The sequence below is a fragment of the Anguilla rostrata genome, chromosome 9 (genome assembly GCF_018555375.3).
Source record: "Anguilla rostrata isolate EN2019 chromosome 9, ASM1855537v3, whole genome shotgun sequence".
NCBI lineage: Eukaryota > Metazoa > Chordata > Actinopteri > Anguilliformes > Anguillidae > Anguilla > Anguilla rostrata.
This window is the reverse complement of record NC_057941.1, coordinates 1655001-1682349: the sequence shown is the minus strand read 5'-3', so window position 1 is coordinate 1682349 and position 27349 is coordinate 1655001. Positions and strand designations below refer to the sequence as shown.

Below are 27349 nucleotides of genomic sequence, written 5' to 3'. Positions count from 1 at the left end.
CCTGTTGAGGCTTTCAGAGGTACTGCTTGGACTGGGGGGAAAAAAAAGCAAAACTTGTGATTCACTTTCTCTTACTCAGACATTTTGTCTTGGGGAGCAGAAAGATGAAGATTCTTGTTTTGTGGTTTGAGGATAAGGTGAAAGTGTGAAACTCAGAGGAAGTGTGTAGATATGCCCAGCGTTCAGAAATGAAAGGCTCTGCAGCACATTTCTCGATTTCTTATTCAAATCCAGATGGAGAAGGCAGCTTTGCAGAAATCACAGACGTTATCGGTCAACAATGTCATTCATTTTCCTGACCTGCCTCAGTAGAAATATCATTATTAGAAATATCGATGGCCTCTTTTATAATACACTAGGTGGTTCAATAACTGCTCAATTTACTGTACATGTGAGGTCAAAATTAATGCCACAGTAGTAACATGATATGGCCTGTTTCTTCCTGCTGTGCACTTGTTACTGTAAATACTGATATTGTAGGCGTTCCCTGTTATCAAGTCCATATGGCATGTTATATGGACTGTCCCAAATTGTTTGACTAGTTCTGAAAAACAAACCTCTTCTGGGGGTTTATTTTAAAACGAGCTTTGAGAGGAGGTGTCATATTTTATTTCAAGCTCAATTTCCACATGCCTGTTGGATAATGTGATGACATAAAGTGCAATATTGGGGAAAAAAAAAGAGATGTTCAAAAGCAGCTTTCTGAGGGAGTGGAGATGGAATGGTCTGTTTGGACTGCTCTGTGTGTCTGAAAGCCTGTGTTTTAGCGGTTAGGGGAAAGGAGCACGTCCGCTTCTGAGCCCGCGGATGCGTTTAACGTCCTCACGCCACAGCGGAGCGTTTCCGCGGGGATGGCGCTCGTCTCCATGGTTTCAGAAAAAAAGGGGGCGGGGCTCTTTCCTGCTCTGCTGTAACTGGGGAGGGCGAGATTGGCTCTGATCAGAATGGAGGCAACCCCCCTCAAACCCTCGCCACCCCCGGCCCAGAGGAACTCCCCTAAACTCCGGGGCTTCTCTGGGAGAATTCGGCTGAGCGATAAGCGTTTCCAAGGTCAGCTCACGGACCGTTGAGAGGCCAACCTCCGCTCTTGAGCCGGTCGTGTAGGGTGTAGCGTGTAGCATGTAGTGTGGAGCGTGTAGTGTGTAGCGTGGAGCGTGTAGTGTGTAGTATGTAGCACGCAGCGCGTAGCACGTAACGTGGAATGTGCCAGCGTGAGTTTTGGCCGACAGCTGCTGAGATTGAGTGTGTCATTAAAATATAGTGTCCCTGCGCCATAAATATGAACGGCTTATTTTCCTCTACAAGCGAGGGATTGGGTGATGGGGAGGATGAGGATGTGGGGGTGGGGTGATGGAGAGGATGGGGGACTGTGGTCAGGGGGGTATGGGGTGATGGGGAGGTGGGGGGGCTGGGTGTGGAGGATGGGGCCTGTGGTGGGTGGTGTGGGTGGGGTGTGGTGGGGGGGGTGTACCGTAGGTCGCATTCTTCTTCCCAGACGCTCCCTTTTTGCTTAGTATTCATGAAGACGTCAAGACTGAGAGCTTAAATTTCTGAATTAAACCAAATTCATCTCTTCCGGTTCGATTTCCGCGCAGGTGTGCGTCGAAATCACACTCGATTCGCGCACCGACTCTTCGCTTCGGACCAAGAGCCGTTTGATTGGAACACATCGCGAAAATATTACGAGTTTAAACCCTGACAAATTCCATTTACATAGCCGGGGAAACACGTCCGAATCCTTGGGTTCTGAGATTGTTTCTTTTTTCTTTCTTTTTTCATCAAAAAGTTTCATAAAGTTAGTCATGACCCTCCTCTGCGATGTTCCAGACCCTGTGGTGTGGCTCACTGCCTGCTGTAGGCTCAGGTCAGTGGTGTGTCAGCTAGCGCAACTCGGCAAGGTGATGAGATTCGGGAGGTTCTTCTTCTCCTCTCTTCTGCTGCTGAAGGTGTTATTAGAGCCAACGCAAAAGGGATGAAGGCGATGTCAGCCTGCCAGCAGAGATCGCAAAAAAGAAAGAGAGAAACGTCTTTCGATGCTTCTTTGATTTTCTTTGTGGATAATATCATTGTGAATCGTGCACACAGTAAATCTCAAATTCATGAGAGTCGTTGTGTGTGATTACTCCCCAACTTGCAAACGAGATGTTTATATATTTTTAGAAAAAGGAGGGATAGCTAGCTTGGATTATATGAGTTTCAGTGTGGTGCAACGGGAGCTTTTGTTGTGCTGTATTTTTTTTAAATAACAATAAAATTTCAGCTATTTAAAGAAGACTTTTGAAGTACTGCACTCTTGTTTGTCATATAAAATACCACTTCCCTTGTGATAAGGACAAGGAAACTGTGCATTTACTGCAGAAGAAACAGATTCTCTTAAACAACAAGAGCACTAAATAAGGGTTATGATGTATTGCAGCAATAACTTTCAGTTCCTGGGAACACGAATGATAAAAATATATATATATTATTTTAGCTTAATAAAACAAATGGTGTAATAATATAGCCATCACAGCCGGAGGTTCCACTAGGATAGGCACAGATTAACAGGCCCTGGATGTGGGGGCAACCCTTTGCTTTCACAAACAGGGTTTATATAATTAGATAGATGGATGGTTCCACTTTTTCCCCGCTCAGAGTCCTTTTAAGGGTTTTTAGGGCAAACATCTGGAATGACTTGCCTGATACTTTGTTGGCTTTGGTACAATTAAAATGGTTTCGGTGGTCGTTAATATCTGTCTCACCGGTGTTAGTTTGCTACATATCTGCCGACCCACTTGGTTTGTATAGATCTCAAGCTTCACACGGAGCTACGTAAACAGCTAGCTAGCTGTCTCGCCGGTTAGCTGGCTGTTCTCCTGGGTCCAGCTTGGCCATAATTACGTGGTCAGAAAGGAATGAGAATGAGAATGAGAATGCTGTTGTGTAAAGTGGGTTTGATTCTCCTGGGCTCTTCCTCCTGTGGAACAGCAGGGTGGCTGCTGTTTAAGAGTCCTGTGATTAGGCCCGAGATGTTCAGGCTCAGGATGGCCTCTCTGGCTGAGAGAGCCTGGAGTTCTGGTCTAGTCCTGTGATTAGGCCCGTGATGTTCAGGCTCAGGATGGCCTCTCTGGCTGAGAGAGCCTGGAGTTCTGGTCTAGTCCTGTGATTAGGCCCGTGATGTTCAGGCTCAGGATGGCCTCTCTGGCTGAGAGAGCCTGGAGTTCTGGTCTAGTCCTGTGATTAGGCCCGTGATGTTCAGGCTCAGGATGGCCTCTCTGGCTGAGAGAGCCTGGAGTTCTGGTCTAGTCCTGTGATTAGGCCCGTGATGTTCAGGCTCAGGATGGCCTCTCTGGCTGAGAGAGCCTGGAGTTCTGGTCTAGTCCTGTGATTAGGCCCGTGATGTTCAGGCTCAGGATGGCCTCTCTGGCTGAGAGAGCCTGGAGTTCTGGTCTAGTCCTGTGATTAGGCCCGTGATGTTCAGGCTCAGGATGGCCTCTCTGGCTGAGAGAGCCTGGAGTTCTGGTCTAGTCCTGTGATTAGGCCCGTGATGTTCAGGCTCAGGATGGCCTCTCTGGCTGAGAGAGCCTGGAGTTCTGGTCTAGTCCTGTGATTAGGCCCGTGATGTTCAGGCTCAGGATGGCCTCTCTGGCTGAGAGAGTTTGGAGTTCTGCTCTGCTCTGTTCCGCTTGCCTCAAGTTGTAGCACATTTTTAAGAGCGACAGAAATCTACTTTCACAGAAAACATGATCTATGAAAATAGTTGCTCTGCCCTCCCATAGTTCCATTATAGAGTGAGTTGATTTTCAGATGTAAAATTTTTTTTTAATTAATTTGTTTATTGTTTGCTGGCGGTGTGAAAGAGGAGGAGAAGGGGATCAGGTGATGAAGTGTAGAGTTTCTTTATGACAAAACAAGCCCAAAGGTCCCTCTGCTGGCTGTGATGCTTATCACGCTTCTCTAATTGCAGCTCTGATTCCTGCTTGTTCCTCTCCAATGCTCACAGGCTGGCTTTTCCTCAAAACGGTTCTTCTCCACCTCTCACTGCCTGGCTTTTCCTCAAAACTGTTCTTCTCCACCTCTCACTGCCTGGCTTTTCCTCAAAACTGTTCTTCTCCACCTCTCACTGCCTGGCTTTTCCTCAAAACTGTTCCTCTCCACCTCTCACGGCCTGGCTTTTCCTCAAAACTGTTCCTCTCCATCGCTCACTGCCTGGCTTTTCCTCAAAACTGTTCTTCTCCACCTCTCACTGCCTGGCTTTTCCTCAAAATTGTTCCACTCCACCTCTCACTGCCTGGCTTTTCCTCAAAACTGTCAAAACTGTTCTTCTCCACCTCTCACTGCCTGGCTTTTCCTCAAAACTGTCAAAACTGTTCTTCTCCACCTCTCACTGCCTGGCTTTTCCTCAGAACTGTTCCTCTCCATCGTTCACTGTATGGCTTTTACTCAAAACTGTTCCTCTCCACCTCTCACTGCCTGGCTTTTCCTCAAAATTGTTCCAATCCACCTCTCACTGCCTGGCTTTTCCTCAAAACTGTCAAAACTGTTCTTCTCCACCTCTCACTGCCTGGCTTTTCCTCAAAACTGTTCCTCTCCACCTCTCACTGCCTGGCTTTTCCTCAAAACTGTTCCTCTCCATCGCTCACTGCCTGGCCTTTCCTCAAAACTATTCCTCTCCATCGCTCACTGCCTGACTTTTCTTCAAAACTGTTCCTCTCCATCTCTCACTGCCTGGCTTTTCCTCAGAACTGTTCCTCTCCATCGTTCACTGCGTGGCTTTTACTCAAAACTGTTCCTCTCCACCTCTCACTGCCTGGCTTTTCCTCAAAACTGTTCCTCTCCACCGCTCACTGCCTGGCTTTTCCTCAAAACTGTTCCTCTCCATCACTCACTGCCTGGCTTTTCCTCAAAACTGTTGCTCTACATTGCATACTGCCTGGCTTTTCCTCACAGCTGTTCCTCTCCTACGCTCACTGCCTGGCTTTTCCTCAACACTCTTCCACTCTATCGCTCTGCCTGGCTTTGTGTGTGTGTGTGTGTGTGTGTGTGTGTGTGTGTGTGTGTGTGTTTGTGTGTGCATGCGTGTGTCTGTGCTTGCGTGTGTGTGTGTGTGTGTGCACGTGTCTATGTGCATGGACACGCTCCAATACTGTTTGTCACACACCTGTTGCCGAATGCCTTGCCCTTTGTGCTCTGAAGGATTTTCTCGGAACGCGATTTGCAGCGGCGGCTAAACCGTGACACAGGAAGAGACACCTGAAGGGCAGGAGCTGCTTCCTGTGACCCGAGCGGGCTGATGAGACGCAGATCTGCGCTGTCTGCTAACAACGCAGGGCGAGCGAAAAGCAGGAACAGCATAAACATGCAGCCCTCGAACCCTCACAGGCTCTGGGAACTGCTGTGGTTTTACTCAAGCCCCTTCTTTCTGCATTTATAACAGGCTTCCCACGGCAACAGTCTCCGGCGCAAAATATTCACTTCTGTCATAAAGAACATTGGAGTAAAATAATTATAACAAATAGATAATCTGCTTGATTTGAGCCTTTTGCTTTTTTAACGTTATATCATTTGTTTAAGTGAAATGCTATTTCAGCATGGTGCTGCATTTCCAAAGACATTTAAGTAATGAACGACACTATAAACTCACTGGGGTGTACAATAGCACGGCCTGTATTGCTCACCAAACGGTTTTTTTTTTTTTTTTTTGCGGTGTCAGGAATTTGACAGGCGGAATGAAACGATGGTGAACGCTCAGGTGTCTGTTCAGACTTCACTGTGAATGCTTCAGATGTCTGCTCAGACTTCTCTGTGAATGCTTCAGATGTCTGCTCAGACTTCTCTGTGAATGCTCAGGTGTCTGTGCAGACTTCTCTGTGAATGCTCAGGTGTCTGTGCAGACTTCTCTGTGAATGCTCAGGTGTCTGTTCAGACTTCACTGTGAATGCTTCAGATGTCTGCTCAGACTTCTCTGTGAATGCTTCAGATGTCTGCTCAGACTTCACTGTGAATGCTCAGGTGTCTGTGCAGACTTCTCTGTGAATGCTCAGGTGTCTGTGCAGACTTATCTGTGAATGCTCAGGTGTCTGTTCAGACTTCGCTGTGAATGCTCAGGTGTCTGTGCAGACTTCTCTGTGAATGCTCAGGTGTCTGTTCAGACTTCACTGTGAACGCTCAGGTGTCTGTTCAGACCTGGTGACGGAGGTAGAAAGGAGAGCGAGAGAACCCCCCGGGAGGAACGTAAGCGTTTTTCAGACAATCGCCCAATCGCTGCCATGGAGACGCGCGCGCCTCCCGCTGAACCCATCCCGTTGGCGCTCTGTGTTGAATGGCTGGCAGACGTCGCCACGGGCTCCGTGTTCAGGCTGAACCGGGCCATTGTTCAGGGGGCACCAGCACCAACAGATGCATCTTGGAACACAAAGATAACGAGATCTTTGCGGGGCTTTGTAGGATAGCTACGGAGTTTCCTTTCTCTCTGTCCAATCGCTTCCTCACCACAGTGTGGCTCTTTTCCATTATGAAAACATATCTAGAGGCCTAGAAGCAGAATCGTTTAGAACATCTTCTAAAATAAGAGTAATGTTATTAGCTAATTAAAAAAGTGGATCACAAATGGGTAATGCCATTGAACAATATTAGCATGTGTTCGCAGTGTAGCCTATGTATCAAAGAGCAGTGAAACCAACAAATAAAAATGTCCAAAGTGATCAAACAATCATGTGACTCATTCTGCTCATTTTTCAAGTTTTTTTTATTTCTGGTCCATTCATTCATTCAGTCAGTCAGTCATTCATTCATTCATTTGAATGGAGGAGATGGCGCATTAATGCAATGCTCCTGCCTCTGATCCGGGAGGTTCCATGGGTGGTGGGTGCATTCATGCTCACATTTGGGCTGGTTGTACCCAACAGCTTCCAATAAAACAATGTCAAAAGACTTTAGCAGGAGTAACGAGGTTGAGTTGATTTATTATTTTGTACTTAGGCAATGAGCCCAAGGGGACCCAAGAATTAAAGGCAAAATTTAATTGAGTTGGATGGGAAGTGAGAGAGGCTTGTTTTATAGAGCGAACTCCCTGCTTGTGTACACCAAGTCGAAAATCCTTCAATTAAGTCCCTCACCTCCGCATTGTCTGCAGTGAGATCTTGTTGTTGTGGCAGGATATAAAGGAAGACTTGCGAGGATGTATACATGTCCAAACGCATCTTTTGACCGATGGAAAAAAATGAGCGTTTTGCTTCGCCGGAGACCTATGGTGTGTTTGGTTTCGCTCTCCTAGTAAGACGATCTGTAAGCTCATTTCGACCGTGAAAGAAGCAAGCAAGAAAACATCCGTCTGTATCTTGACCTTGACTGCACTGCAAAGACTAGACTCTGTGTGAAAGAGTGTGTGTATGTGTGTGTGTGTGTGTGAGAGAGTGTGTGGGGCTTGTGTATGTGTGTGTGTGAGAGAGAGCGAGAGAGAGAGGGAGAGTGTGTGGGGTTTGTGTGTGTGTGTGTGTGTGAGAGAGAGCGAGAAAGAGAGGGAGAGTGTGTGAGAGAGTGTGTGGGGTTTGTGTGTGTGTGTGTGTGTGTGTGAGAGAGCGAGAAAGAGAGGGAGAGTGTGTGAGAGTGTGTGGGGTTTGTGTATGTGTGTGTGTGTGAGAGAGAGCGAGAGAGAGAGAGAGGGAGAGTGTGTGAGAGAGTGTGTGGGGTTTGTGTGTGTGTGTGTGTGTGAGAGAGTGAGAAAGAGAGGGAGAGTGTGTGAGAGAGTGTGTCGGGTTTGTGTGTGTGTGTGTGTGTGTGTGAGAGAGCGAGAAAGAGAGGGAGAGTGTGTGAGAGTGTGTGGGGTTTGTGTGTGTGTGTGTGTGTGTGTGTGTGAGAGCGAGAAAGAGAGGGAGAGTGTGTGAGAGAGTGTGTCGGGTTTGTATATGTGTGTGTGTAAGAGAGCGAGAGAGAGAGAGGGAGAGTGTGTGAGAGAGTGTGTGGGGTTTGTGTGTGTGTGTGAGAGAGTGAGAAAGAGAGGGAGAGGTGTGAGAGTGTGTGGGTTTTGTGTGTGTGTGTGTGTGTGTGAGAGCGAGAAAGAGAGGGAGAGTGTGTGAGAGAGTGTGTCGGGTTTGTATATGTGTGTGTGTAAGAGAGCGAGAGAGAGAGAGGGAGAGTGTGTGAGAGAGTGTGTGGGGTTTGTGTGTGTGTGTGAGAGAGTGAGAAAGAGAGGGAGAGTGTGTGAGAGTGTGTGGGGTTTGTGTGTGTGTGTGTGTGTGTGTGTGAGAGCGAGAAAGAGAGGGAGAGTGTGTGAGAGAGTGTGTCGGGTTTGTGTGTGTGTGTGTGTGTGTGTGTGTGTGTGTGTGTGTGTGTGAGAGAGAGCGAGAAAGAGAGGGAGAGTGTGTGAGAGTGTGTCGGGTTTGTATATGTGTGTGTGTGCGAGAGAGAGAGGGAGAGTGTGTGAGAGAGTGTGTCGGGTTTGTATATGTGTGTGTGTGCGAGAGAGAGAGGGAGAGTGTGTGAGAGAGTGTGTCGGGTTTGTATATGTGTGTGTGTAAGAGAGCGAGAGAGAGAGGGAGAGTGTGCAAAATGAGCAGTAGGGTCAAAACCAACTCAAACCCTCAAGTTCTGGTCAGGTTTTATCAGACTCTAAAATGAGTCCCAGTCCTCAGAGCATTGTACCATGTGACCCTATCCCAGTATGGACTGGGCGCAAGGCAGGAACAACCGCTGGACAGGGTGCCAGTATTACCCAAAACCTCTTCTAGTGAAACTTAGACTGCAAACAAGTTTTATTACTGGGTTCAAAGCGACAGACTGATCTACTTCATTTAAATTCCCATTGCAAAACCAGGAGTGCAGAACATGGGTTTTTATCTTTGATGGCAATATGGGATTTCAGAAACTTTGTCAAAGAAAAAGATATCCTAAGCTTGACTCTTATCAGTTAAAAAAAATATTTTAAGAATTAGATTGTTTCTGTCATTTAAGGACACTGAGAACATTTTTTTTGTTGATTTCCTGAGGCTTGGGTTACTGTAGTGCTATTTTAGAGCCATGATCTTCCTGTCTGCAGCCATATCAGGAGCACTAAACACAATAAGCCACATACTAACACCAAGCCTGGCTCTCCTACACTGGCTATCAGATGCTAATAAAATAGATTTCGAGACAGTGCTGCTTTGCGCGTACAGTAAAGCTTTCCATGAGCTGGTTTCTGACTGTCTGAGAGAAGCACTGACTCTGTGTTAGCCTGAGATTTATCATAGAGCTCCAGTCCGGGGATTGTTTTTTTCAGCTGTGTGTACTCACAAAAAAACAAGTAAGACAAGGGGTGAATTGGCTTTCTCTCCTAAACTTTAGATTGTCTGACTGGAACACATCATCGAGGCAATATCAGTGTCTATTATGTGCGTGTTAAAAAACAAACTGCCTTTTCAGTATTCCAGATTTTTTGTGCTATTTTTTGTATTCTCGATTTTCATGTTACAGTCTATTTTGCTTTCTGAATATACAGCACTGGCTCGAAAGTGCAGTGTCTCACAGTGTCTGAAGAACCGATGAAAAGATGCGCCAGTCAACCGTATCCCAGCCTCTTCGCAAAAACCCCAGCCCAGCATCAGTGGCCTGAAGAAAGCCATTACTGAGAGACCTCCTCTGAAATCCTGTGAGCAGTCTGCAGCAGAGCTTTGAACAGAGGGATGGTGGTCGGATGAGACTACGCTGGAACACTTTGGTTTTAACGGCCGTATTTCACGGTGTAAGCTCAGGGATAACGGGCCGGTGTTGTGCTGTAACCGGCGCACAGTGGACCCCCGGACCCACTCTCCCCACCGCTCATTAAATTCTGCGCCCCTTCAGAAGCCGCCGCGGGCCTCGCGCTGGATCTCCTCCGCTCCTCTGTCTCTGCCCAGCTGGTCTGAGTTGACAGGCCGATCTCAGCGGCGTCCAGGTGCTGTGATCCACCTCCACACTCCTTAATGATCGAGGAGGCAGTGCTCTGAGAGAGAGAGAGAGAGGGGGGGGGGAGAGGAGAGGAGAGAGAGGAGGAGAGAGAGAGAGACAGATTTTTTATAATTTTTAAAACGATATATATATATATATATAGCCTTCTTACTAATCTGTGCTCTTCTGTAACGTTGTCCAGGAGCTGTTCTGAAAACTCCCTTCATCTTCCTGGCTGGAGCCCTTGCTTAATATTCACTGCCAGACGTGAGAGACCTCACAGACGGGTCTATTCCGTTTAATGAATTTCTGAAACCGTGTGAGGCGATATCATTTCACCCTGATAGAGGCCATTCAGCGAAATACAGTGACATGGCCAGGAATTCATCTGGGCCGAGGGGGGGAGGAGGAGGGCGGGGGGGGACAGCGTTTTTATGAATGAATGCTTTTCCAGTTTCCAGTTATGATCTTTCGTATCTAATTGGGTTTGTAGACATCATTTATTATTGTTTAATTCGTTATATATTTCCTGTTTGCTGTTGATGTATGATTTGCTTTGGCAAATGTGGAGTAAATTGTTAATTTCACGCTTTTCAAGGCAAAATGAGAAACCTGGTCAGGGGTGTGCATGTTTCATACCTTCTCTGGCTGTGCGTCGGCTGCCTGTCCTGGTGAAATGGAGTGTGCTGAAATGGGGGGGTGCTGGAATGGGGGGGTGCTGAAATGGGGGCTGAAATGGGGGGCTTGGCGATGAAGGCTGCTGTTGTTGTTATAGTGTCTTTGGTGAGTGAAAGAAGCAGAGTGCTTTCCTTCCACAATATTCATTTCTGTCTCTTGTAAATTAGTATAAATGAGTTCCCCTTTTGTACAGAATGCAATAACTAATAATAATAGCAATAACAACAACAGTAACAACAACAATGATAATAATAATAATAGAAATTATCCCACATGACAAAATATTTTTTTAGGTTACATTGTAATTCTTCATATAGTTGTTGCAAAATAAATTATTTTTACTGGTGGCATTTCAACATGAACGCATTTCAGCGCAGCATAACAATTATGTTTTGTGCAGCATAATTAAGAGTGATGCTGCTGCTGTAGAATGTAAGAATCGCTGTTCATTGGTCGAGGCTTATAACCGAATGCATGAACCAGCGCGATCACCCTGAGTGCTGCACTGCCGAGCGCTGAGAGCTTCTCCGAGGAGCTCCAAGCCGCTGTGAAGGCTGCAGCCAGGTAGGCTTCTCAGAGGAGCTCCACGCCGCTGTGCAGGCTGCAGCCAGGTAGGCTTCTCAGAGGAGCTCCAAGCCGTAGTGAAGGCTGCAGCCAGGTAGGCTTCTCAGAGGAGCTCCAAGCCGCTGTGAAGGCTGCAGCCAGGTAGGCTTCTCAGAGGAGCTCCACGCCGCTGTGAAGGCTGCAGCCAGGTAGGCTTCTCAGAGGAGCTCCACGCCGCTGTGAAGGCTGCAGCCAGGTAGGCTTCTCAGAGGAGCTCCACGCCGCTGTGAAGGCTGCAGCCAGGTAGGCTTCTCAGAGGAGCTCCACGCCGCTGTGCAGGCTGCAGCCAGGTAGGCTTCTCAGAGGAGCTCCAAGCCGTTGTGAAGGCTGCAGCCAGGTAGGCTTCTCAGAGGAGCTCCAAGCCGTTGTGAAGGCTGCAGCCAGGTAGGCTTCTCAGAGGAGCTCCAAGCCGCTGTGAAGGCTGCAGCCAGGTAGGCTTCTCAGAGGAGCTCCAAGCCGTTGTGAAGGCTGCAGCCAGGTAGGCTTCTCAGAGGAGCTCCAAGCCGTTGTGAAGGCTGCAGCCAGGTAGGCTTCTCAGAGGAGCTCCACGCCGCTGTGACGGCTGCAGCCAGGTAGGCTTCTCAGAGGAGCTCCACGCCGCTGTGAAGGCTGCAGCCAGGTGGGCTTCTCAGAGGAGCTCCACGCCGCTGTGAAGGCTACAGCCAGGTAGGCTTCTCAGACAGGATGAAAGAGAGCCGGCTAATGAGGCTGATGCAAATGTGGGGATGAAATGTGTGAGCTCCCCGCTCCCAGCCTAATGGTCGGGCCGTGCGTGCCGGCGCTGGAGTGCCGGATCAATACCGGATCATCAATATCAGCCGTCTGATTTCCACCATTATTTCAACGGGCAGAAACCATGCAGGGAATACTACTCCAATAATTCACATTGACTGTGATAATATGTGAACTGACATCATAATTCTTTCCCCCTGTGTTAAATTAGCAATGATGTTACATCGCATCCTGTTCTGTACCTGACTTACACTGCGGTGTCCTTTTTCTACACTCAATTCCTAACGGAAGAAAAACTAATATTGATTTAGGTCAGTTAAAGTTCTCCACACCACTCTGCCTAAAATGGAGAGTGTGCCTTTAAATATTTTAATCAATGTTTATGACCTCTGCTGGGATCGAACCTGTCAGTTTGCCAACTTCAAAGCAGCTGTGTGCTCTCTGTGCTAATTCTCTTTGCCCCATCCCCTCCCTCCCTCCTTCCTTCCTTCTTTCAGTCTTTCCTCCTTCCTTTCTCTTTCTCTCTCCACTAACCTGTGTGCACCTCTTCTTTATCCCTCTCTCGCTCTCTCTCTATCTCTCACACACACACATGCACGTACACACACGCACACATACACACGCACACACACGTGCACACACACACACACACTGCACACACAGACACACCACGTGCACAGGCACACACACACATGCACACACACACACACACACACTCCCCTCCTCCTGTCCACTTATTTTTCCTCTCCTTGGATTTCACATCATGATCCCCTCTGCTGCGAAGGAAACTCCACCTACTCTGAGCTCAGAGATGCTAATGTGGTCTAACACTGACAGTGCAAGCCTCTCTCTCTCTCTTTTCCTCTCTCTCTCCCTCTCTCTTCCTCGCTCTCTCTTCCTTGGTCTCTCTCTCTCTTACCCACTCTCTCTCTTCTTCACTCTCTCTCTGTTCCTGGCTCGCTCTCTCTCTGTTCCTCGCTCTCTCTCTCTCTCTCTCTCTCTCTCTCGCTCTCTCGCTCTCGCTCAGATCCGGTCCCAAATAAATAAGGAGGCGCAGAAGAATGTGGGGGTACAGAGAGATAGCTGCCACGGGAAGAACGATGTTGAGGCTGCACTGCCGCCTTCTCAGTCTCCTGCCCGGGCTCCGTGTCTGAGAGGATTAATAGAGCCGCGGGATTTCTCGCCCAGTCAGGATGCTCAGTTCCCTCTGCGCTCCCGCTCAGTGCACAGACAGGACTAATGGACTCAGGTGCTGTTAAAGGTGCCAGCCGGAGAGCCAGCCGTCAGACGCTGGAGGCATGAAGTGTGTGTGCTGCAGCTCCGCGGAGTGTGCCCTGCGTGCGGAACCCTCGTTCTCCTGAACTGTCGCCGCGGTTACGGGTTATTAGACAAACGCGAACGCGCCGAAACGCAGCCCGCCTCTTCCCCAGCCCGCCTCTTCCCCAGCGCTTATGGTTCCCTGACTCCCTCTAAGCCTGTGATTTTTTTTTTTTGTTGGCATCTGACTAAGAGGTAGGAATCCTTTGCTTATCTCGTTCTGATTTTGACGTGTTTTTTTTTGTTGCGCTGTTTGGACAGGCGTCCGGAAGGAGTTGCTACTTGCTTTGGGATTTTACTGATGAACCTTTCCATGCTTCTGTTTCCCGGTGGCTTCTGATTTGGGATGCTGGTGTTTGCTGAAATAGTGTATCTCTTGGCATTCTTTGCGATGATCTCTGATTTAGTTTGTATATTGAAATTTGTCCACATGCATTTTTTTTCTTTTTCTTGGTTGCACTTTGCAGCAGTGAATGAAGAACAGTCAGAGGATACATTAAGAGCTTATTGATATGCATACTTAAACTGCCTGTATTTCCTCAGTAGATGCACTTGTATTACATGGCATAACTTAATGCATTATTCTGCATTATTGAGATGCTTGGAATTACTCTCCAAAGTACACTAAAGAAATTTCATTTCATATTTCATACTCATCTCGTGTGAAACAGCTCAGCAACTAATTATAACACGCAGGGCTTGTAGTGCAGAATCATTTCAAAATCATTTTATATCATTATGAAATTTAAATGGAATGACGACTTATATGACTATCATTGTATTGAGTGCTAATAAAATAAGAAAAATTGGCAGCTCTAGAAACAACTAACTTGGTAGTTTTGGTATTGTATCTTTTTCAAAATCAGACTAGTCATGGTAAGCCAGCCAAGGAAAAGGAAACCCTAAACTTCAGTCATTTTAATAATTTATCAGTGAGATGTGGTGGTTTTGGGTGTATTGAAGCTAACACCTGCACTGTGCATTTCCTCACAAGTTTCTTTTGGCATAAATGGCACATTGGTAGACCGTTGAAATCATAGATCAGAAAATAGCTGCCTCACCATAGCTGCTCTTCAGCACTGGTACTGTGGGGTGCATTTCTGAGACGTCAGCCTTGCTGTGCAGTCAGAGAGGTGTGCTGTAAACTTACACTGTAAAACCCGAGTTACAATATTAGGGACATAAAAGTGTGCATTATTTTTTACCGTTGTCATGCAACAGCAATTACAGCGGAGTCAATATAAATGTAAGATAAAACAGCCCTGAAATTCAGAACGGAGTCCGTGCAGGTCAGGTGGTCTGAACTGTGCCGTGGCAGAGAGGGACTTTGTGCTCCTTGTGTGTCCGTGGAGAGTCGGCGGAGTTTGCAGGTTCAAGGGGCGTGCACCTGGGGCGGGGCGGGGGGCGGGGGGGGGCGGCGGTGGTATTGGGGGGGCGGGGGGGTTAACGCTATCTCAAAGTCAGAGGGCTGCTCCTCTCTAGGGGCAATCAGAGCACTCTGTCTGACCCCTCCCCCAGCCCACCGCCTCAGCACTGCCCATACACATTCTCACCCCCCGCCCCCCTAAACATTTACCAAATGCTGAATCCCCCCCCCCATCCACCTGCTGTGCATCCCAGTCTGCCTGCTGTAAAGACTCACCCCCAGCTGTGAGATCGGAGAGGCAGCAGCGTTATATCCACCGGGGCAGATTAACTGGGGGGGGGCAGATTAACCGGGGGGGGCATCGGACATGTGAAGCACATCTGCTCAGAGATCCTTATTTTGGAGCAGGCACACTGAGCTCAAGCTGGGAGTTACTGAGGTAATGAGCCTCTGCATGTATTGCAGTCAGTCTCTGTGTGTCTGGACACATTATTTAAGCGTTATGAATACGTTATTTAAGTGTTATGAATAAGTTATGAATACGTTCGGTCTCCCGTTCACTCCTGGTCCAGATGTTCATGTGATGCAGGTTCTCTTTGTTCAAAAAATCGTTGAATTAAAAATCAAATCAATCTTAGAAATATTTCAGCACCCGCAGATCTTGGGATGCCTGAGAGGGGGGGGTACGCGGCTGCAGAGAAGGACGACTCAGAACTGGATCTCGCCGGGAAGTGTGATGAGGAATCAAGGTGGGCTCGGACCCCCGGCAAGGCGGGAGAAAGACTTCCGCGCGCGGCCTGACGGACGGGAATCAGTCGCCGGAGGGGCGGAGTCAGCGGCTTTCTCACCTGCGAGAGGAGAGAAGATCGGCGCTGTCCTTCTTTAGCGGCAGACTCCGCCAACGCGCGCGGGAGAGAAACGGGAATGCCGAGGCGTACGGGAGAGAAACGGGAACGCCGAGGCGTGCGGGAGAGAAACGGGAACGCCGAGGCGTACGGGAGAGAAACGGGAACGCCGAGGCGTACGGGAGAGAAACGGGAACGCCGAGGCGTACGGGAGAGAAACGGGAACGCCGAGGCGTACGGGAGAGAAACGGGAACGCCGAGGCGTACGGGAGAGAAACGGGAACGCCGAGGCGTACGGGAGAGAAACGGGAACGCCGAGCGTACGGGAAGAAGGAGGAGAGGGAGAGAAACGGAACGCCGAGGCGTACGGAGAGAAACGGGAACGCCGAGGTCGATACGAGGAGAGAAACGGAACGCCGAGGCGTACGGGAGAGAAACGGGAACGCCGAGGTTTACGGGAGAGAAACGGGAACGCCGAGGCGTACGGGAGAGAAACGGGAACGCCGAGGCGTACGGGAGAGAAGAGAGGCTAATATCCGCCAGGCGGTCGGAGATGAACACGAGGAACGATAAACGGATGGGAATGAACAGATGCTGATGAGAGCAGGGAGTCTGGGGAGAACAGTGCAAGCAAATGGAGGGAGGAGAGGGAGAGGGAGGAGAGGGGGATGAAATGCCACAGGACACACATTCCCACCGTAACGGTACCCAGCGGTGCGGTGGTTAACCAGTGACAACTCGTTCCCAAGGCAATGCTCTCTTTTTATAGTTGCTGGTTTCCTGGACGAGCATTGCAATGGACTCCAAGTTTATGGGCACCACAGAAGAGCTCTATAAGGGGAATGAATCCATACACACACACACACACAGTCCCTCTCTCTCTCTCTCTCTCTCTCCCCTCTCTCTCTCTCTCCCCCTCTCCCCTCTCTCTCTCTCTCCCCTCTTTCTCTCTCACTCACTCACTCACTCTCTCTTTCTCTCTCCTCTCTCTCTCTCTCACTCACTCACTCACTCACTCTCTCTCTCTCTCACGCACATAGACACAGAGACAGAGAGAGAGAAAGAGAGAGAGACAGAGAGAGAGGGGAATGTTTGTTACATGTGTTTTTTGAATGGGCTGGGATTAGGGGAGCCACCTGAACCTGGTCCAGGTCAAAGGTCAGCCTCAGGTGCGGGAAACCCCCACACTCCTTCCACAACTGAAAATGGAACTGTCCTTCAGACAGAGAATCCGCTTCGAAGATCGACTGCTCGCTCCCTCCTGTCCAAAGCGCTCTAAATCCTCTGATTCAGCTCGGGAAAGTGACCGCTGCAAGTTAAACCCTCTAAAAATGTCATTTGTCAGACTAAACGTCTCCTTGCCATGCCACTGAAATCCCTTGAAATCTATTTTAAATGCCTTGCCACCCGACAGGAGTTTTCTTTTTTAAAGAGGACATTTCAGTTCAGATGCCTGTGAGCTACGTACTGTAACATTTGCCTGTCTTTCACTCTCAAGCTGTATGAGTCATCTAGATACGAGATAAAAGAATATGAGCTGCATTTTCCCAAAAGTGGAGAAGCTGGAGCAGTTTGTCTTTGTTTATCAGCTGCTGTAATTAGAACAGTACAAACTCTTATTTAACTGATGGGTCCCAGCATGCATTTCACGTATTAAAAAATTTAGAAGTGTAAAGCTGCGCTGAAAATGTTTTCTGCGTGTAGCGATTTGTAGGGTTTCGTTTGAAGTGCCGCGCCACGCGAGCCGGATGCTAACGCTCCCGGCGGCGGCGTTCGAATTTGGCACCAGAAGGCAAGACTGAAATAAATTAGAATAAATATTTAATATCATCTCGCAAGCCTACAATGAATAAATGAGAAGAATAATTTTCTTTAAAAATAAAATTTGAAAAAAGTAAATCCCTGGCAGTCGAGTGGAGTATCCTTGGGTAAAGCGTGCGTGTGCGGGGAGAACGAACTCCCAGAATCCTCCCTGGCGCCAGGCGTGGACGGCCAAAGCTGCGACACGCATACAGAACCTGTCTGTTGCCGGGCGATACGGTGAGAGGACGTGACGGACGCCCTGTCGCCGTGTGATTAATGCAAGCCGCTCCTCTCCGGCCAGAGAGCCACTTCGTGTGACTGTACACAGCGAGCAGAGACGCCAGCAGGAAAATTAGCCCACTTGGTTTTTTTTTTTTTCTTTTGGCCCTGTGGGATTTAAGCTGAGAATTTGAAGGAGTGAAATGAACTGTATTCCCAAAATGAAGCAGCCTGCCACACTCTTTCTCTTTGGTGGTCTGTAAAGACCTACCAGCTGGGATTCCCCCCCCCCCCCCCCATGGCGAATGGAATGCACAGCTCATAGCGTGTTTAAGACGCGTTTACTGTGTGCCTTTTTTCACACTTCTTTGTTTTTTTACATGCGACAAAGTGCCCGCTCTGGATTTGTGCAGGGCTGAAGTTTCGCTGGAGACTGAGAGCGATGTGGTATTATCGGTGGCACGTGAGTGAGTGATATTATCAGTGGCATTTATGCGCTATAATGGACATTTTATTTGTTGCCAACATATGGCTCTTTGCAATTTCCTGGGGGCCATTAAACTTTCTTTCAGGAATCAATGAGACTCAAGCCCTTTAATCTCCGTACTCATTTCTGCAGTGTGTTGCATCCCTGCTGTTTTTTTCCCCTGTTTGGTTATATACCATCTGAACCATACTGTTACACACTCGTCTGTTCCCATTCCAGATGCTTACAGATACTTCACCTCGACAGATCCAGATACTGTGGAGCAGAAGAGACTAAGCTCGGTGCTCTAAATCACAAGATCACGTGCAGTTTGGCTCAGATAGAAAATGGCTGTCCACTAAACAAACATTAATACGAGGCGATGGAACCGGTCTGTCCCGCAGCCTGCTTTAATAGAGCGATTATACTGAACGAGTACACGAGGGATTTGACCTGAGGGCAGGTAGGTGTGTGGACCGGTGGGGTTGGACTTTGCACTAATTTTACGCCTACCAGGGAAATGCTCGTTTACGCATCACAGACACAAAGGCCGGTTCGGAACTCGGGTTAGCGCAGCGTTCCGGAATGTTCCGGAGCGTTCTCGTCTCGCTCAGGCTCGGCGCGCGCCCTCCGGCTGTTGTCGTTTTTTGAAAGCACTTTCAAGTGACAGTTTTCCCAGCGTCTGTCACTCAGCAACAACATGGTTTCTGCTGTGCGGCTCCTCAGAAGGAAAGATCAAACGCGGAGCTCGTGCGAGAGCGGAGGTAGAGGGCGAGAGTGGAGGCCTAATTATCTTGTCAGACAAATTGGTTTCACGGATCTGGAGCATCCTGCTTGCTATATACAGATGCCTCTGAACATGCTTTATCTGGCGTTGGCCAATACATCGTGAGCTAATATCATCATACTGTTGTCACAATGATTGCTAGTTACCTAAAATGTGATATTGTAAATTAACCAGTCACAGTATTACAGACTATTAAGAATTCTTAATGCGTCTGTTTTTTTTCATCCAATGTATACACAATTTCCTGACCATTCGTCCTCACATTCCCACACATTAATTCGTTTTGGGACCAAAAGTATCCCCCACAAAAATATACCCATCTAGACTCATATTCATAGATTCATATTGCCCTCCCACCCCTGTGGAAATCCAACATATGGTCCCTCTAATGCAATATGTTCGTACATTTTTATGTTATTGTTATCTCTTTTTTTAAAGAAGGTACACTTCTTTGTGAATCCTAAAATGACTCAACTGAAATTAGTTCAGGTTATTAATTGAACACCTGCACATTCTTTGTGAAAAAATGTAATACAACCTGTCTGTCCTGACTGAATCCTGCCCTCATCATTACAACGGTTTATGGAGATTAACAGTTCTGACGAGCACTGACGAGCTGAAAAATGACCCCGATTAGCAGAGCGAAAATTACAGGGTTTCACTTTGCCCTTGTAAATTTTAAGAGGTCGTTCAAAATCAAGAGCGACCTACCCGTGTCTCCGCCAGTTCGTTCCACCGAATGATTTTTATGCGTTGTGTGTGAATTACACCCCTTCACGCGCTTATTAGAGAGCGTTGCTCTTGACATTCGGGATTAAGTAGTCTGCGGAACCCTGGTTCAGTAGTCTTTGGCTGTCGTCTGCGCGTGCTGCGCGCTTGTTGGACCATGGATGGTTGCAGGAGAGAAGAGAACATTTTGCGCTTCAAAAACATGCTGTTCCCTCCCTGGCAGCTGAAGAGGCGGGTCGGTAATAGCATCCAGGTTCTGGGGGGAGCGGTAGGCTAAGCAGTTCACCGTATCTCAGCACTTTCATCACGGGTTTTATTTCCCTTGCTTATTAAAAATATATAAATAAATATATAAATCTCGCGCAACAAACCTGCACGGGGAAATTCGTTCAGCAGGAGTTTTTGGTTACCCTCGTTACATATTTGGGCTTGACAGGAAGGCAGATCAGCTCCCGCATCGAGGCGCAAGGGGGGGGGGGGGGTTCGGTTGCTGAATGGCTCAGAAAATTAAATGAGTTGCGGAAGTGAATTCGCTCATTATTTGATTTCCATCTCCAGACGGGAGCTTCAGAATTCCCCGGCATAACAAACGCGGGGCGAGCAGCGCCGGCGCGCCGTTAAGTGCGCCGTAACACTACATATCATTTTATGCAGATTCAGTCTGCCGGGAAACGCAACAGCAGGTGCGCCTGGCAAGCTCCAGGTAATATTTAAATCCAGCCTTGAGCGTCTAATTAAGTGTCGCCTTTTAATGTGGCCGTCCACGCTAACATCGCTATCGTACCTCAATTTACGAGCGAGCGAACGGACCATGGAACCAGTCATTGTGTATGTGATAGATATATGGCATGTAATCATATATGCGCAGTATATCACACACTGTTTAATCTCCGAGGCATGGAATGGCTGTGAGGTATGACCACACTGCGTACAGCAAATGCATGGAGAGTAAAAGGTTCGGAATTAACTTTCATAATCGTTACTGTGCAACATGTCAAGGCGGGGTTAAGGATAGTGTTAGATTTATGAACGATGGTCGCATTTCACTGCTGAACGGATGACTGCGTTGACTAATGAATTGCTTAAATTACATTTTCTTAACCTGTGCTATACCCAAATTTAATTTACTTAATGGAAATATGAAAAAATAAAAACGTTATTATGAAAAAAAAATCATGGTTGGCTTACCATGTAGACAGTTAGGCGGTTAGTGAGTAAATAGTAAATTATAGTTACTTCTGTTCCAACTGCAGTGTTGATTATGTCCTGGAGAAATTGATTATTTTTGATAAAAGCAGTGAAGATTGTGTTTTGCCCTGTTTCTCCTGTGTGCTTTTTCTAGTTACCACACACCTGCCCTCACTGATGTGGCAACAGGTAGAGGTAAAGGAGCATAGAGGTAAAACAGGTAGAGGTAAAGGAGCATAGAGGTAAAACAGGTAGAGGTAAAGGAGCATAGAGGTAAAACAGGTAGAGGTAAAGGAGCATAGAGGTAAAGCAGGTAGAGGTAAAGGGGAATTTACCTGGCATCTGTTAACAGCATTTTTTGTCAGTGTTCCACTGTTTGTACTATTCTTTCTTTTTCCAGAATACAAACTCGAGATCAGCCTTGTTATAGGCAATACGCGGTGGCATGTGGCAATGCTGACAGACTTCTTAGGTCCTGTATCTTGATGCTGTGCATAGCCCACATGCCTGAGTTTCTTCATGTGTGATGTTTAGTGCCAAGAGACAAACTTTATTGTTTCCTGTAGGATGGAGGCCTTGTCGGTTTTGGCAGCCTGGCTGTTGTGTGTGTGTGTGTGTGTGTAGTGGTGTGTACATGTGCGTTTGTGAGTGTATGTGTGTCTGTGTGCGTGTGTGTGTGTGTGAGTCTATGAGTGTGAGTGTATGTGTATTTGTGTGTGTGTGTGTGTGTGTATGTGCTTATGTGTGTAAGTATGCGTGTATGTGTGTAAGTATGCGTGTATGTGTGTAAGTATGCGTGTATGTGTGTAAGTATGCGTGTATGTGTGTAAGTATGCGTGTATGTGTGTAAGTATGCGTGTATGTGTGTAAGTATGCGTGTATGTGTGTAAGTATGCGTGTATGTGTGTAAGTATGCGTGTATGTGTGTAAGTATGCGTGTATGTGTGTAGGTATGCGTGTATGTGTGTAAGTATGCGTGTATGTGTGTAAGTATGCGTGTATGTGTGTAAGTATGCGTGTATGTGTGTAAGTATGTCGTGTATGTGTGTAAGTATGCGTGTATGTGTGTAGGTATGCGTGTATGTGTGTAAGTATGCGTGGTATGTGTGTAAGTATGCGTGTATGTGTGTAAGTATGCGTGTATGTGTGGTATGCGTATGTGTGTATGGTTGTGTTAAGTATGCGTGTATGTGTGTAGGTATGCGTGTATGTGTGTAAGTATGCGTGTATGTGTGTAAGTATGCGTGTATGTGTGTAGGTATGCGTGTATGTGTGTAAGTATGCGTGTATGTGTGTAGGTATGCGTGTATGTGTGTAAGTATGCGTGTATGTGTGTAAGTATGCGTGTATGTGTGTAGGTATGCGTGTATGTGTGTAAGTATGCGTGTATGTGTGTAGGTATGCGTGTATGTGTGTAAGTATGCGTGTATGTGTGTGAGAGCGTGTATGTGTGTAAGTATGCGTGTATGTGTGTAAGTATGCGTGTATGTGTGTAAGTATGCGTGTATGTGTGTGAGAGCGTGAGAGTCCGTGTGTTTGTGCACGAGTGTGCCCATGCGAATCAACATGCAAATTTAGTCTCCCTTAGAAACGGGGATCTGTGCGAGATGAAGCTTTGTAGAATCTGTGGAGTCTCTGCTCCTGGGAAACAGTGTCTGTTACATTCAAATATTCTCCTTTTTGAAAAGCCACTGCGGATTTATCTGATCCTCTGTGAAGCATCTTTGTTCAAAACTATTTTTATTTATGCCGGGATTCTCACCCACCCTCCTTCCCCCTGGGCTCCTGGCTGTGCACTCGCAGGTTAGACCCTGGCCATGTTAAGTAGCTCTGCCGTTCAGATCTGGGCTTCCATTGGAAATCTATCCCTGGGAAGAAGAAGAAGGCTTTGAGAACCGACTGCCGTTCTGATACACGATGGGACAGAAATTGATTGCTAATTTTTTTCTTCCCCCTCCTAAGTGAAATCAGCCTGTGGTGATAAGTGATTTCGGCTGCTCGTCGCTCGACTACATCAATTTCAATCTTGCATTAGATCACGTCGAGGGGGAAAAAAGCCTACTGTGCCACAAAAGATCATTTTGTGTGTGTGTGTGTGTGTGTGCGTGTGTGCAAAGGATTGTGGGTCAGTGTTAACATTCTCTGCTCTCTCTCGGTCTGTTGTTCCGGAACAATGATAGGCTCGGTGGGGGCTTTCTTTTTTGCGGGGGCCCTTGAAGAGCGCCTCGCTGCGGTGCAGGAAGCTCGTCCCGCGCATAAAGGCAGATCTCCAGCTGAAAGTAGAATATTCCGGCGTGTTCTGAGGTGGAGGATCCCGCACCCCCCCCCCCCCCCCCCCCCCCCCCCCCCCCCCGTGCGGCGGCGCCAGAGGAATAAAAAGGAACATGTTTTGTTGGAAGTGGTGTGATTTCTCCAGAGAACAGACTCCGCTGGCAGACTAAAACGAGATTACCATGATTGTTGAACACCCCGCCCCCCCCATCGTCACACATGCTCAGACATGCAATCTATTCACCGCTACCCTCAACACCCCTCTCCCTCCTACAAAATTACTCTCTTACCCCCCTTCCACACTCCCCAGGGGGCTCTCTGAGTAATGGATTGTGGTCTTCACCGAGGGGTGCACTTACAGAGCAATTACTGCAGCAGATTCATTTAAACCCAAACCCACAATCCACCGCCAGGGCGTGAGCACACTCTTAGACCCAACCCACAATCCACCACCAGGGTGTGAGCACACTCTTAGACCCAACCCACAATCCACCGCCAGGGTGTGAGCACACTCTTAGACCCAATCCAGAATCCACCACCAGGATATAAGTGCACTCCAACAGGCGATTGACAGATGGTGTAGAATTTAAGGCGATTGACAGATGGTGTAGAATTTAATTAGAACTATTCTATGACCAGGGAACCAAATGAGGCATGCCATGGATTTAGATGCAGGTTGAAATATTCATTCATTCATTCACTCATTCACTCACTCATTCATTCATTTGAGGGAGTAGGAGTTCAGATAAGGAGAAGAAACAAGGTTATTTTGTATGCGTCACACATTCAATTTTAACGATGCATTTGGCGTTCAAAACAAACAAGCCCACGCAAACAGAACCAGTCGTGTACGTGACGGTTAAAAAGTCATCCTTGCGGTGAGTAGCTCCTTGTTACTGAGTGAAAGAAACCCGAGGAAGCGGAGGAATGTCAATCTTTCAGAATCCATTTGCACCGAAGCCCCGTTTGGGCCTCGCTATTGTGATGCTCGTGCTGTTATTCACACTCTGTCTGTACGATAACGCCCGTAAATTACCATGCCGGTCAAATGACGGTTCTTGTCACCATTATTTCCGTGTATTTATACTGCAGTTGATAAATAAAAAGGAATGTAGTTTGGAATCCGACTGAACCGTTTATTCTCATAATCCATGTAGGAATTCTATCTCACGGGGGGGAAAAAAAATAAGGATTCAAGCTCGTGGACTGGACATGTTGCCTTGACTGCAGCTGTGCTGTGTCCTTATTGTTTACTGTCCAAATTTCCTGGAGTTTTTCTGCTTCAAATTGCTGTTTTCAGTCAAAAGAGAACTGCCTCCCCACCAGCTCTGCTACATACACAGGAGGGGAGGAGATGCAGTGTAAATGGCAAATGGACTGCATTTATATAGCGCTTTTATCCAAAGCATTTTACAGTTGATGCCTCTCATTCACCCATTCACACACACACACACACCAACGGTGAAAGGCTGCCATGCAAGGTACCAGTGAGCTCGTTGGGAGCAATTAGGGGTTAGGTGTTTTGCTCAGGGACACTTTGACCCGCCCAGGGCGGGGGATCGGACCCGGAAAACCCTCCGACTGCCAGACAACCGCTCTTACCTCCTGAGCTATGTCGCCCCATGCATGGTGTACATTACCCATTGCCAAAACACCTCATCTTTCCCAGCACTCTGTGCCGTGTAATACTTAGACTGCATATTCAGTGTCATTTATCCCGTCAAAATATTGTCACACTTCTGTGCAGCTGCCGTTTTATCTCTCATAATGAGAGGTGTGTGAGGCACGCAGAGCGCTGTGCAGCTCCTTCCTGCTGAAGGGCTGGTCTGTCAGGCGGACACTCTTATTTCAAACGCTGAACCTGCCAGCCGCCGACCGGCAGCCGTGGCCGGCAGCGTTGCAGGGCAGTGCGTAATTGGCTTCTCACCCCTCCACGGACGGGGGGGGGGGTTTTATGCGGACGGGCTGTCTCCTCCGGTTCCGTCTGGCGCTTCCCGTCCGGCTCGGCGGCGCGGCTGCCGTTTGTCCGCTCCTCTGATCCCACGGCCCCGCCTCGCGGGTCGATGGCGCCGCGCGAGCAGCCGGCCGGAGGAACGTTGCGGCTCCCGCGTGCAGCCCCTTCGCCCACGCGCTTCTTATTCTTATTTTTTTTTACACCGTCGCTTTTTGTGGCACGTTTTTTAAACGCTGTCGTCTGTGTTTGTTTTTAATGTGTGCAAATATATTAAAACTAAAATGAACTAATCCCTTCAACTGGATAGAACTGCACTGGTTTTTGGAGAAAAAAATTCTTATCCAAGAAATAACTGATTGTTGGATTCGTGAATCACGACAAGGTTATCTTAAGCTGCTGATTGTGGAAGGCTCAAATGGTGCTCAAATGGGCCGCTTCGTAGAAAATTTAGTACATCTCAGCTTTGATTTAGCAGTTTCAAACAGGCTTTGTGTTAAATAGTTTTCATTTATGGACTGGAATGTATGCTACAAATCTCTGCAAGAAAAAAAAGGATAAAAATGCATATAGACAGAATGTACCTTTTATTTATTACTTGATCCCTTTTATTTTTAAGTGACAAGTCAACTAGCAAGCAAGCAAATAAGCAAGGTAGTCCAGTGAGCTAGCCCAGCCAGCTAGCTAGCTTGGATATTAATGGCCATATCCCACTCAAAAAAAAAACAACAAAGAACCCATAAACCTTTACTGTCTGCAGCCAGATTTTGTTGTTGCACATTCCATTAGCTGAATATTTACATGGCGTGAATGAGGTTCATCCTGTCAATGCCAACGAAAGGTGTATTTTTTCCACTGACATTGAGTCTCACAGACTCGAGTCTGTATCAGAGAGTACAGCCTGGGAGACTGGAGCGCACAGCTGGTGCACTCTGGAGAGGACAAAGCAGGTATTGGCAGTATTTTATTTATTTATTTATTGTTTTTGGAGAGGTCGTGCTTATCTGCACTCCTTTGTGTATTATGGCTTTAGTTATTAATTAGAACATCTTGAATAAATGGCTGAGATTTTCAGCGGGACTTCACTGAAAAGAATGCCGGTGAATTGTTGTTGTGGTAAAGGCGATTTATGTCGCTGAGCATCCCGTTTTGTCACCGGTCCAAGCTCATAGATTCAGACACCATGGTTAACAGCCCTGGTCCGGGTGATGTATAGTCATTGTGTATAAGAGCACGCGGCATCCAAAGTACCCTCCTTCTTTCTGCTCTGCTCACATCGCACTGATGGAAGCAAGACCGGTGGCAGGTTTTCCCTGAAAATGGCCCATTTTCCCCCCAGAGCGCCCCCTGCCGTCAGCTCATGAATGATTCACTTCTGCTTGATCACCCAGCGGTGGGGAGTCATAGGGCTCATTAAAATCGCTTATTTTAACTCCCTGAAGCTCTCCCTCACACCCTGTCCCTGCTCCTTAGCTCCTCCCGACAGAGGACGCCAGGGAAGGTTGTGAGGAAAAGACATGCGGACAGAGGAATGGAGGCAGCGTGTGTTAGGCGAGTGGAACGTCCTTGTTCAGTCAGGTGCCAGCTGGAAGCCACTTCCGTGACAGACCTGGCAGACGGAGAGAGGTGGATCCAATGGGTGGATCATTTATACGTCACGTGTTCCAAAAAAAGACTTCCACAAAGGTGCTGCACCCGTGTTTCCTCGCTGAGGCATCCTACAGGAGCCTCCTTGCACCTCAAAGGAGCATTTAACGGGTTGGAATGTCCTTAAAGGTGGCGAACCGCGATCGATTTCCAGGTCAGGCAAGGGCCGAGAAGATCAAGTTGGATGAAATAAGTGACTGGGCTGTGCCCATACCGGTCCTATTCCTTGGTTATGGCAGGAAATCCTGCATTGGCACACGAGCCAAACCAGGGACGCATCACGAACTAGCGTGGGCCACGTGCTTCAGTTGTGAAAAACGAGATGCGGCAATCGCAGCTATCATGAGTGCACACGGGAGTACGGAATTCTGCGGTTAAATTTGCCGTGTTTGGACCCCTACTTTGAACACCCCAATCCCGAGAGCTTGTTCTTTAAGTTTAAATCATATTGTAGGGATCCGCTAGTGGGCCTTTAGCTTGGCGGTTAGGGCAGCTGCCTGTCACCATGGAGACCCACGTTTTGGCCTTGCCAACCTATCACTCCCCACAAGATTATAAAGCAAGAGCCTCGACTCGACTTTTGTTTTTTTTTTTTTTCTTCAATATGATTTAAAATTAAGGAACAGGATTCTCAGCCTCCATTCAGACCAGCTTTGAGAACGTTCCTCAGAGACCTGATTATGGCGAATTAGGTGATTTTCTGCTGACACTGTTGAGCCATCAGATCACCCTCTGAGAATTATGCTACAGTGACTTCTAGAAAAATCCTAAATGCAGGACTTGGTTGAAACAACTTGTAGCAATAGCATACGGCAGTCATTCAGGCAATAGTCTGTAACATTAACGTTAAAACAACACAAGG

General features: G+C 47.7%; 1 protein-coding gene across 5 annotated transcripts in view; it reads left to right on the top strand.

Annotated features, from left to right (window-relative positions):
• The window catches only part of sgcd (sarcoglycan, delta (dystrophin-associated glycoprotein)), a 263623-nt gene that overhangs the window by 83098 nt on the left and 153176 nt on the right, over positions 1–27349 (top strand). The gene's annotated exons all lie outside the window — the stretch shown is intronic.